Here is a 10,409-nt window from a genome sequence, read left to right on the forward strand (position 1 = left end):
GTTAGTCCTATGCCCAAGGAATAGCCTGCAGTATTTTTTCCCCTTCTTCAGGTTGTCTCTTTACTCTTTCAGTTGTTGGCTTTTTGTGTAGAAGGTTTTGATTTTGAGATCATCCCATTTATTGATTTTCAGTATTATTTCTTCTGTTATTGGGATGTTCTATTCAGAAAATCCATGCCTATGTCCATGTCTTCAAGAATTTTACCTATTTTATCTTTCAGCAGATTAAGTATTTCTATTTTAATATTTAGATCTTCAATCCATTTTGATTTAAGTGCACTGCATGAGCCTAGACTCAGTCTTCTGCATGTGGATATCCAATATTGCTAGCACCATTTATTAAAGAATGTTGTATATGTTTTTGGCTTTTTTGTCAAAGATCAAATAACTGAATTGCCTCAGTTGTTTATTTTTTTCTTCCTCTGTTCTATTCCATTGATCCACAACCCTACTTATGTGCCAGTATCTTTCTGTTTTAATCATGATAACTTTATAGTATGATTTCAGACATGGGATTGTGATGCCACCCGCTTTGCTTTTGTTACCCAGGATTATTTTTGCTATTCTGGGTCCTTCGTGGTTGTAAATGAATTTTACAATTGTTTCTTTTGGCTTGTGAGAAATACTGTTGGTATTTTGATTGGGATTGGACTAAGTCTGTACATCATTTTTATTATAATTGGTTCTACCTGTCCAAGAATAGGGATTTATTTGTTTTATTTTTAGGATACCCTTCTTGATTTCCTGTTTCAGAGTGATATACTTTTCCTTGTAGAGATATTTCACTTTCTTGCTTAGGTTAATTCCTAAGTATTTAATATTTTTATATATTGTGAATGGTATTGTTTTCCTAATTTCTCAATGAGTTCATTACTAGTGTATAGAAACCCCACCGATTTTTGCCTATTTATTTTGTGTCCTAATACATTGCTGAATTTGGTTATAAATTCTACTTTTTTGGTGAAATTTTTTTGATCTCATAAGTAAGGGATTATGCCATCTGTAAATATTTGTCCTTTCTTATACAAATCCCTTTTCTTTCTTTTTCATTTCTTATTTCTCTGGCTAATGTTTTGAGGACAATGTCAAATAAGAGTGGTGATAGTGAACATCTTTGTATCTGACTTTAGAGAGGAAAACTTCAGCCTTCCCAATTTAATGTAATGTTGGCAGATGCATGTTTATTTTGTAACAAGTAATTTCATTGAATTCTTATTAATTGTATGTGTTTTCAATGGAATTTCTTGAGTTTGGGGGCATGAAATCATACTGACTGCAAATAATGATGCTCTGTCTCCTACTTTTTAGGAATTATAGCACTTATTTGTATTTTGTATCTCATTACCCTGGTAAGGATACTGTAAAATATTAAAGGTATTCTGGAAGATTTTTGTATTCCTATGCAAAATGTGAACACTGGTAATTTGTTACCCTATTAACCAAAATTAACTCAGAATAAATCACAGGCTGAAATATAAGAACTAAACCTATGAAACTTTTATTTTTATTTATTTATTTTTTATTTTTGGTGATACTGGGAATTGAACTCAGGACCTTGCATTTGCCAGGCAAACACTTATTCTACTGAGCTATCTCCCCGGCCCTATGGAACTTTTAGAAGAAAGTATAAGAGAAAAAAACCTTATGAACTTAGGTTAGGCAACAATTTCTTGAGACACAAAAACCATGAGTAATAAAGAAAAAAAAATAAACTGAACTTTATCTAAACAACAACTTTTGCTTTTTTTAAAGAAAATAAGCCACAGTTTGGAAGGAAATATGTTCAAAACTGAGATCAGAATATATAAAGAAGCCTTATAGCTCAGTACTAAAATGTGCAACCAAATAAGAAAATAGATGAACACTTTGAACACTTCACTCAAAAAGATACATTGATAAATATATATATGTGTGTGTATATATATATATATATATATATATATATATTCAACATTATTAAATCAAAATGTCATTTTTCATGTACTAGACACTTAAATTCAAAAGACTGGTAATACTAAGTACTGGTGAGGATACAGGATGACGGCAAGTTTCATAGTTGGTGAGAATGCAATATAGTACAGCCACTTTGGGGGAAAAATATAGCTGTTTCTTGAACATTTATTTAAACAGACTCAACTTTCCTACTATTAAGAGTATCTAAGAAAAGTAAAAGTACAAGTTTATACAAAAACTTCTACACAAATGTGTGTAGTAACTTTCTCTGTAGTCATCCTAAACTGAACATAGCCCAAATGCTCATCAATGACTGCTTGGATAAACAAATATTAGTTTGTAGTCACACCATGAAACACTGTTCACACAACACCGTGGATAAGTCTCAGAAACTGTGTGCTCATGAAAGGAGCAGGACCCCATAGGCTACCTTAACAATGTGACATTCAAATTTCAGGGACAGACTCAGGCAACAATTTTTAGGATTGGGATGGGAGAGTTAAATATGAAGGAACTTGAGAGAAATTGTCACATCCTCAAGTGGATGATGTGGGAATGATTTAAATACTCTCCATATTGCTTGAGCGGCTGCCTTTATCTGCCAAGACCCATCGTTATGGTTTGTATCCTGGTGTCCCCCCAAAGCCTCGTGCAGTCACGGAGGCACAGTTCTAGAGTTTGTGACTTATTCATGATCCAGGGCTGGGATTATGGGTCTGAGTACTTTGGGGATTATGGGTGTGAGCGCTATACCCACCCTGGTGCAGATAGCCTGAAGGCAACACAGGAAAAGGAAAGAGACTCGCCTCTGCCTTGCTGCTGTTGCTCCTGCCTTTGCCTTTGCTGTTTTCTGCTGCCAAGAATGGTTGCCCTCTGCCTTGGAGCCAGCCGAGTATGGACTGAAACTGCCACTAACTGTGAGCTACATAAACCTTTCCTTCCTTCATTTTGGGCATCGTGTATTTTGTCCCAGTGAGAGAAGAGTAACTAAGACACGCATCAAAGAATCAAATAATAGCATTTAAGGGGATACCTTTTAGTATGTTAAATTGTACCTCAATAAACCTGGATTTTGCAAAATGATAGATTCTCAGACCAAAAAGAAATATGGTATTACTATTAGTGGTAATTCTGGTTTTGTCCTTTAATAGGAATACCATTATTTATGCGCTATTTTGGCCACATGTTTTGCCGATAAGACACATTCTTTATTATGATAAAAGTAGATTTGTATCTCTTTAATATTTTATAGGTTCTCTCAACAGAAATTGAATCTGGCTGGTTAAAACAGGAAAGAAATTTGTTGACAAGATTCTAGATAGCTCAGGAAACAACCAGAAGGTCAGGAAGGAAGGGTGCCTGGGCAGCTGGCGTCACAGCCCAGGTCGTGAGGCCATGACCGCAGTGGGACTGCCACCATCTTTGATGGCGAGATGCCTGGCCCTAACCATCACCACGGGGGCCTGGCTGCAGTCCCCGTACCTCTGTCACTGTGGCCCTGGAGAACGCTGTCGCTGCCGTTACTGGAGCCACAGCCAACAGCCTTCTGCTGCCAGACAGCTTTGCTCCACCATCTGAGGCTGGGCTGGGTGCCTCACTGTTGCTTCAGGGATGGGCCAGTGCCCAGAACAACTAGAAGCTGGTGTTGTCTCCATTTTTACAGGAGAAATAGCTTTGCCTCCCACCAAAATTCAGAATGCGGGGAATTTCCCAGACAGAGGAGGACATTCAGACCTGCAGTGCCCTTGCCTTAAATAGCCCCAAGATTGCCTATGTGTGCTAGCTAGTTCTAGTAGTGTAAGCAATTCCCCCTTCAAGACTCCATGTTGAATCCTTACAAATGGTTTTCCTGTGCCTCTTGAGATAAATCTATGGTGTTTCTTATTTGATCCATTGATGTTTTATATACCGATTTACTAATATCAAAATGTCTTTACATTCTTTGGTAAACTCTACTTGGCTGTGGTAAATTATTCTTTTAATATGCTGTTGAATTCAATTTGCTGGCATTTTGTCTAGGCTTTTCGTATTTATATTTATGAGTGAGATTGGTCTGGTTCTATTTTATGCTGTCTTTTTGTCAGCCACAGTGACGTTCTGGGCTCTTACTCCCAGGGATTTCATGCCTCCTGGCTGGGATTTGATCCCTGAAATATTTTTCATAAACTAGGCCTTACCACAGCCCACATGGCTCATCAAGTATTAGGAAATTATGAGGCTAGACACTGATATGATGAGAAATTCTAGATGCCTGAGGCATCTTTTAAATTACTCTGGGACATTTATTGAGGGCCGACCATATGCCAGCTGCTAAATTATGTAACCTGAAGTTTAAATAAGCTTCTTGTCTGTGGGGAGAATTCCGATGAACCACCAGCATCATCTGGAAGCAGAGGATGCGACAGGAGACCTGCACAGTTACCCCAACTGCCTGCATCCCAAAGCCTGGCAAAGGCAAGAGGCCCACGCACCACACACCCCAGGCTTCCCTGGCTTCCTGTCCCTCCTGTTTTGAAGGCTTCCCTTCTTCATACGTAGGGTAGCGCCAAAGTGGGTTCAGACCTTGGTAAATAAACACTCTGCAGGACCCTCTGCGAGGGTATGAAAGCTACAAGTCTCTGCACCGCTTGCACTGATGCACTGCAGCTTTACGGCCGAGGCCCCCTCCTAGGCCTTTGGGCTTCATGAAATAACACAGACCCCTGCCGGCTTGCTCACCTGGCCTTCACCCTGCCCAAACAGCAGTCAAAGGAGCATCCAAGAAAGCCCAAATGTAAGCCCAGGGTTCAGAGCTGGAGTTCCTTGACTCAGGCTGCTTGGGTCTGATACTGTCAAGTATTAGCTGAGTGACTTTTAATTCCATAGCTTTGGATCCTCATAATAAAAGCTTCAAATAATAAAAGGGTTTTAAGTTGAACCACTCCCTGGCTCAGGCCGAGCAATCATTTTATCTAACAGAGTCTTCTTTCTGCCATGCTAGTGCTTGGTTAGAGGGCAGAAGAGATTCCAAATGAGGACTCTCACGCAGGACAGACATCTCTTCCACATACATGATTTTTAGCACAGGGCTAACATAAAATAGGGCTCTTTAAAAAGCCCTATTTTTTTTTTTTTCTCCTGAAGCAATGTTTAAGAGAAACAAAATGGTCTGGGGATCATTTTCAAGGAATTGCCTCCCCACCTTCTCTAGGCTCTTGGACTTTCGAGTTGGTGCTTCTAGAGTTTTCTCCCTTGAGCTCACCCCTGAAGCACCATGCAGAGCCCAGGGGTCACCTGTCAAGGTCTGTGGCCAGCCATGGACAGGTGCCACCCGTTCAGGCCCCCATTCTTGCTTGGGGACGGCATCAGCTCAGCCATGGTGCTCGCCCAGGCCACACTTGGGGGCTGGGCTGTGCTCTTGGCCCGTGGCTCTTGTGGTGTTTCCCAGCTGGGGTTTCCGTACAGCCTCCCTTCAGGCTTGGGCCATCCCCGCTCTGCCAGCTCTAGCAGGCACGGTCTCTCCCTCGGTACCTTCCAGAACACAGAACTGATAAGGACAGACACTGTTCCAAGCTAGAGTCCTGCAGACAGCCCTGATTTGGTACTGGCTTTGGCTTGGGGCTGAGGGGGTGCAATAAAAAGAGGGGGCCCTCTGAAGATGCTGCTGGAGCCATTCTATGGCATGCCAGGTGGATCTACGCTTAAACTGTGATTGTTATTATTATTATTATTTTTTTCTGTATTTCTAGGGAAGGGTCTACTCGTAGTAATCCACCTGTTTACAGCATCCCAAGAGCTGGGATTATAGGCACGCGCCACCACTGCCAGTCTCAATTGCCATCTCAGCGCACGTGGAGGCGGGGAGACCCCTTACACATTTGCTCTTCATTCTGAGCACAGTGGGTAGGAGGATATCGAAAGAACATAGGCACAGCTTAATACATGCTACGAACTGTGCTTTTAAAAGACCATTCTGTTTGTGGAATGGTGAACAGATTGGGTGGGGGGCAGGGAAGATGGGAGAAGACAAATTTAGAGGCCGCTGCAGGGAGTCCAAGGGGAGATGCTGCTGCTGCTGCTGCCGCTGCTGTTGCTGCGCGTGTGCACGCGCATGCGCATGTGTGTCTCAGGGAAGGAGGAGAAGGGGGCGTACAGCGGACAGTGTTGGGTGGTATGTGAGGCTGCAGGCCAGAGAGCTGTGCAGATTTTGGCTCGAAGGGGAATGGAGACCTCACTGCCATTCTCGGAGGAAGAAGACAGAAGGGTGTAATACTGTGCTGCACGTTCCTTTGTGTGTGTGTGTGAGTCTCAAATTTGAAGGATAATTTTACTTTGAGGATGCTTAAGAATAACTGTGTGAGGGGGTGGTATGATGGCCCTGAGAAATGACAAAACCCCAGCCACTTCCTGGATTGTCTGCTGCTCATAGGTCCTGCCCTGTCACAAGGTGAAGAAAATAGAGGATGGAGCTGGAGTCCACCTCAGCAAAGGGTTGGAGGCTCTCGGGCAGCCTTTCTGGAGGCGACGGTGCAGCCCCAGCCTTCCGAGCTCATGCGAGGAAATTCAGAACATTCGCACTACCTCTGAGAACTTCACATCCTCTGAAGCCCCTCTTTCCCCAGTTAAACAGGAGACTCCTGGGGAAACCATGAGAATTCCTACTCTAGCCGTTGTTGCTGGACATGCGGAACCAGAGGGTGGGGAGCAGCCACTGGACTGTGGTCCTCAAGCCACGGGGAGAGCTGTATAACTCCACCACACACACGTGGTCCCATCCTGTGGTGGACAATGTGTTATCCGCTCATCCCGGCTGAGGGGATGCGGCAAAGCAGGTCATGCTGGACGCTGCAGATCCCCCTTTGGTTGGGACCCAGGAACTCATTCTTCTAGCTGCCAGGAGTGGTGGCTGCCAACAGCTCACAGCTACCTCCATGCCTGCCCAAGCTCATGTACCCTCTCCCCTAGCAGCCTTGACTCCGTGCAGCCCTGTAGGTCGAATCCACCTTGACTCCAGAGCTCCACACATGTCTGTTGCGATTGTGATGCCTCCAGGTCAAGCATCTCCTCTCTTCATCCTGCTTCCTCTCTCCCAAGAAAGCATCCCCAAAGCCTCCTTCACATACAACCCCATCTGGGAGTTTGACCCAAGACACTGTGGCAGCTTTGCAAAAGGCCACCTTGGGTTCTTGATGCGCAAGTCCCTTCTGAGTATTCCCATCTTAGCATGGGTCACAGAGATTCTCTTGGGACTTTGGGGGGCAAAAAGAAGGCTGTTGTCAGCTTGGTATATGGTTGCTGATCTGTAAGCTAGCTGGGAAGCCATAACTTGGCCTGAGTTTACCTCAGGGATAAAGGCTGGATTGGCCAGGATTTCCTCCTCCTCCTCCTCAAGGTCTGAGGAATGTGGATGCATGGATTCGCTGTTCTTGTGGGGTCCCAACTTGTGGCCAGAGGGCTCCAGCCTGCTTATGACCCTGCCTTGTCCTGATGCTTGTCGGTGGACTTCAAGCTCAGGCATTAGCAATAAGGACAGCCTGACCAGGACCATCTAACCAGCTCCTAAAATGCATATGTCAGACCCAGAAATAATTGGTCTTTAGAAGTTTCTCTCTCTTTCTTACACAGTAGCTCTTCTCCTCTGGTCAAGGCAGTTTGGGGTAGACACACAGTTCACTTAGAGGAGATCTGAAGCTCCTGCTTAGACTAGTGAGCCTGCAAGTAGGGCCAGATTTAGCTAGAACAGTGGATGCTTCGTTGAAAACATCTGCTCTCAAAAGAATAAGATAGGAATAATTAGTGTGTCCCTTTTGGTGCCAAGACAGGAGACTATGGTGCCCCTGCCCAGAGGTGAATGTGAAGTAGTTGGGAAGGTCTCTCCCCAGCAGCCTTGACTCTGTGCAGCCCGGAAGGCCAACTCCATCTTGACTCCACCATGTCTGTTGCTATTGTGATGTGTCTGGGCGTAAACCACTTGCCCCAACCCCTCCTGGACTAAGGTGTCTGATGCTGAGAATGGGTAGTTAGAAGTTCACCATGCTGCCCATTATGCCACGGAACTACACAGAGACTGGGATTTAAATCTTTACCTCTCACCTGCCACAGAATCCCACTGCCCCCTTTGCTGGATGTTTATACAGACATCAAATGGTACGGTTCATTTCAGTTGGTCTCATTTCTCAGCTCTTTCTCTTGGGTTGCCAAAGGCCCCGAACTTCAAAGCCTTTGCCAAGGATGCACCCCTCAGGGACCCCTCCTATGTAGAGATGGGCCTGAGTTCAGGCACTTTCCCTGGGGCTTAGCCTGCTCCAGGCCTGCGCTTTCTTGTCATTCTCCCCCTTCTCTTTAAGGAAAGAGTTGTTCCACCTTCTGTCCTTTGTACTGTGACTGAATGTGCTCCCCCAGGGCTTCCCAGGCAGGAGTGATCTTCCCAACATGGCAGGATGAGGAAGAAGGCGGGCATGAGGAGGGGAAAGCAGAACCAGAAATGTTCCAGCTGAGTATTAAGAGACAGAGAAGGAATTGTGCAGCAAAGGGGAACAGAAGGAGAAAGGCTCATTAGCCACTGTTTGAAAATCCCACGGTCCCAGAGCAAGATTTTTTTAAACAGATTCAATGGTTTTTTCACACAGATTCAATGGTTTCCACACGCATTTCATCTGCAAGGCTGGAAAAGGCATGTGAGAAGGGTGCGCAGAGACTCCCCGCAGGGCAGCTAACTTTCTGTTCTGCCCCTGCTCTGTAGCCTTAGGAGAGCTATTCCTGCATCCTTCACCTCAGTCCTTCCTTCCTCTGACTATCAGCCGAAGCACAGTGGAGCTGGTTGTCTTGGCGGTGGGTGCTGCACTGCTTGGTGGCTGACTGGGAATGCTTCCAACAGGCCCAAGGAAATCTTTCCTTTTCTGCTTAAGTCCCCGACTACTAGTATAGGCTGAAGAGTGGAGCCCTCAAACACGCCCATATAATACTGATCCTTGGAATTTATAGGTGTTACTTCAGATGGTAAAAAAGTGTCTTTGTAGGTGGGATTAAGGCTTTGGGGATGGGAAGTTTATACTGGATTATCCAGCTAGGCCCTAGGTGCAATCCTGTGTTCTTAAAAGACAAAGAAAAGATTTGATACACACAGAGGGGGAGATGGGAAGAGGATCAGAGGGACACAGAGGCACTGACCTTGATGTGTCCACAAGGCCAAGAGTGCCGGTGGTCACCAGAATACAGGAGGGATTTTTTTTGAGAGCCTCCTAGGAACAGTAAGGCCCTGCCCACACCACCTTCATTTCAGTGCAGTGCTACCCATTTTGGATTTTAGGATCCCTAAGCTGAGAGAAGGCATTTCTCTTTTGTGTTGGTTAGGGCAGAGTGCCAACATGATTGGCTTTAGGATCCACTCAGGGGATTAATGAAGCCCATTTCTAGGTCTGTCACGGAGGCGTGGCTTTGGAGCCTATGTCTGGGCCCCGACTCCTTACTTTCAGGCACTGTTTCCCTCTCCTGTTTCCTGGCTGTCATGGTTTAAACAGCTCTGCCCCATTGTAATATTCACACATGGTGTTTCTACACTGGAGCCAGCTAAGCATGGACTAACTCCCCTTAAGTCATGAGCCAAGTCGAACCGGTTCTCCTTTAAGTGGCGGATGTCAGGTATTGTATTCAGTGACTCATCTTATCTTCAGTTACATAACTTGCATCTTATTTGTTACATAGCCACGAGAACCTACTGGATAGGCCCTGAATATATGTATGGTGGTAAACTATCTCCTGTCACCACCTGGTGGGGCTGCCAGAGAAATGGCACTGAGACATTCAAGCTTAGATGCAGCCCATGTGACGGCCTCCTGCAGGTGGACTGGTGGGCCAGAAATGGGATGAGACGTGGAAGAGGACCACTGAGTATGGGGAGTCAGTGTAGGGCAGGGGCTATGGATCCAGACACATTTGTGTTATAGACTAGTTTGACTTCTGACCCGTTATTTCATTTTATTAAATTGTTTGAAATCCTTCCTGTATAAAACAGAGAAAATAATATACACTTGACTAGCCACCAGAAGAATTCAATGAAACAGGGCAATTAAAAATAGTACAGAGCATTCTAATACATTGAACTGAAAAGTAGGTGATAGCCTCAAAAAAAGAAAAGGTGTGAAAACTCAGGCCTGACTGTAGAAACCCTGGAGTCCAGAACAAAGCCCTGTGGTCTGACACCTGCATTGTATCTCAGCTCACAAGGTTGCCAGGGATGCAGTCAGAATCATATCTGTGTGGGTCCAAAGTTAGAGTCAGGCTTGGCAAGGGCAACAATACAGGATACATAATTTATAGAATTATTTTATAATAGTCACCCAAAGAGTCATATAAAAAAAAGAGTGCAGGAAATCTGTCCACACACTAAAGACCCAAAGAGTCCAGCTGAAGGCCTGGATCCCATGGCAATGTCCTGCATGAGTCCAGCTAGAGACCTAGAATCCATGACGGTGCCC

General features: G+C 44.7%; 1 pseudogene; it reads right to left on the reverse strand.

Annotated features, from left to right (window-relative positions):
• The window catches only part of LOC105742692, a 129,872-nt pseudogene extending 122,527 nt beyond the window's left edge, over nucleotides 1–7,345 (reverse strand).
• Nucleotides 7,346–10,409: the final 3,064 nt, after the last annotated feature.

Source organism: Octodon degus, unplaced genomic scaffold, assembly GCF_000260255.1.
Source record: "Octodon degus isolate 3935 unplaced genomic scaffold, OctDeg1.0 scaffold00067, whole genome shotgun sequence".
NCBI lineage: Eukaryota > Metazoa > Chordata > Mammalia > Rodentia > Octodontidae > Octodon > Octodon degus.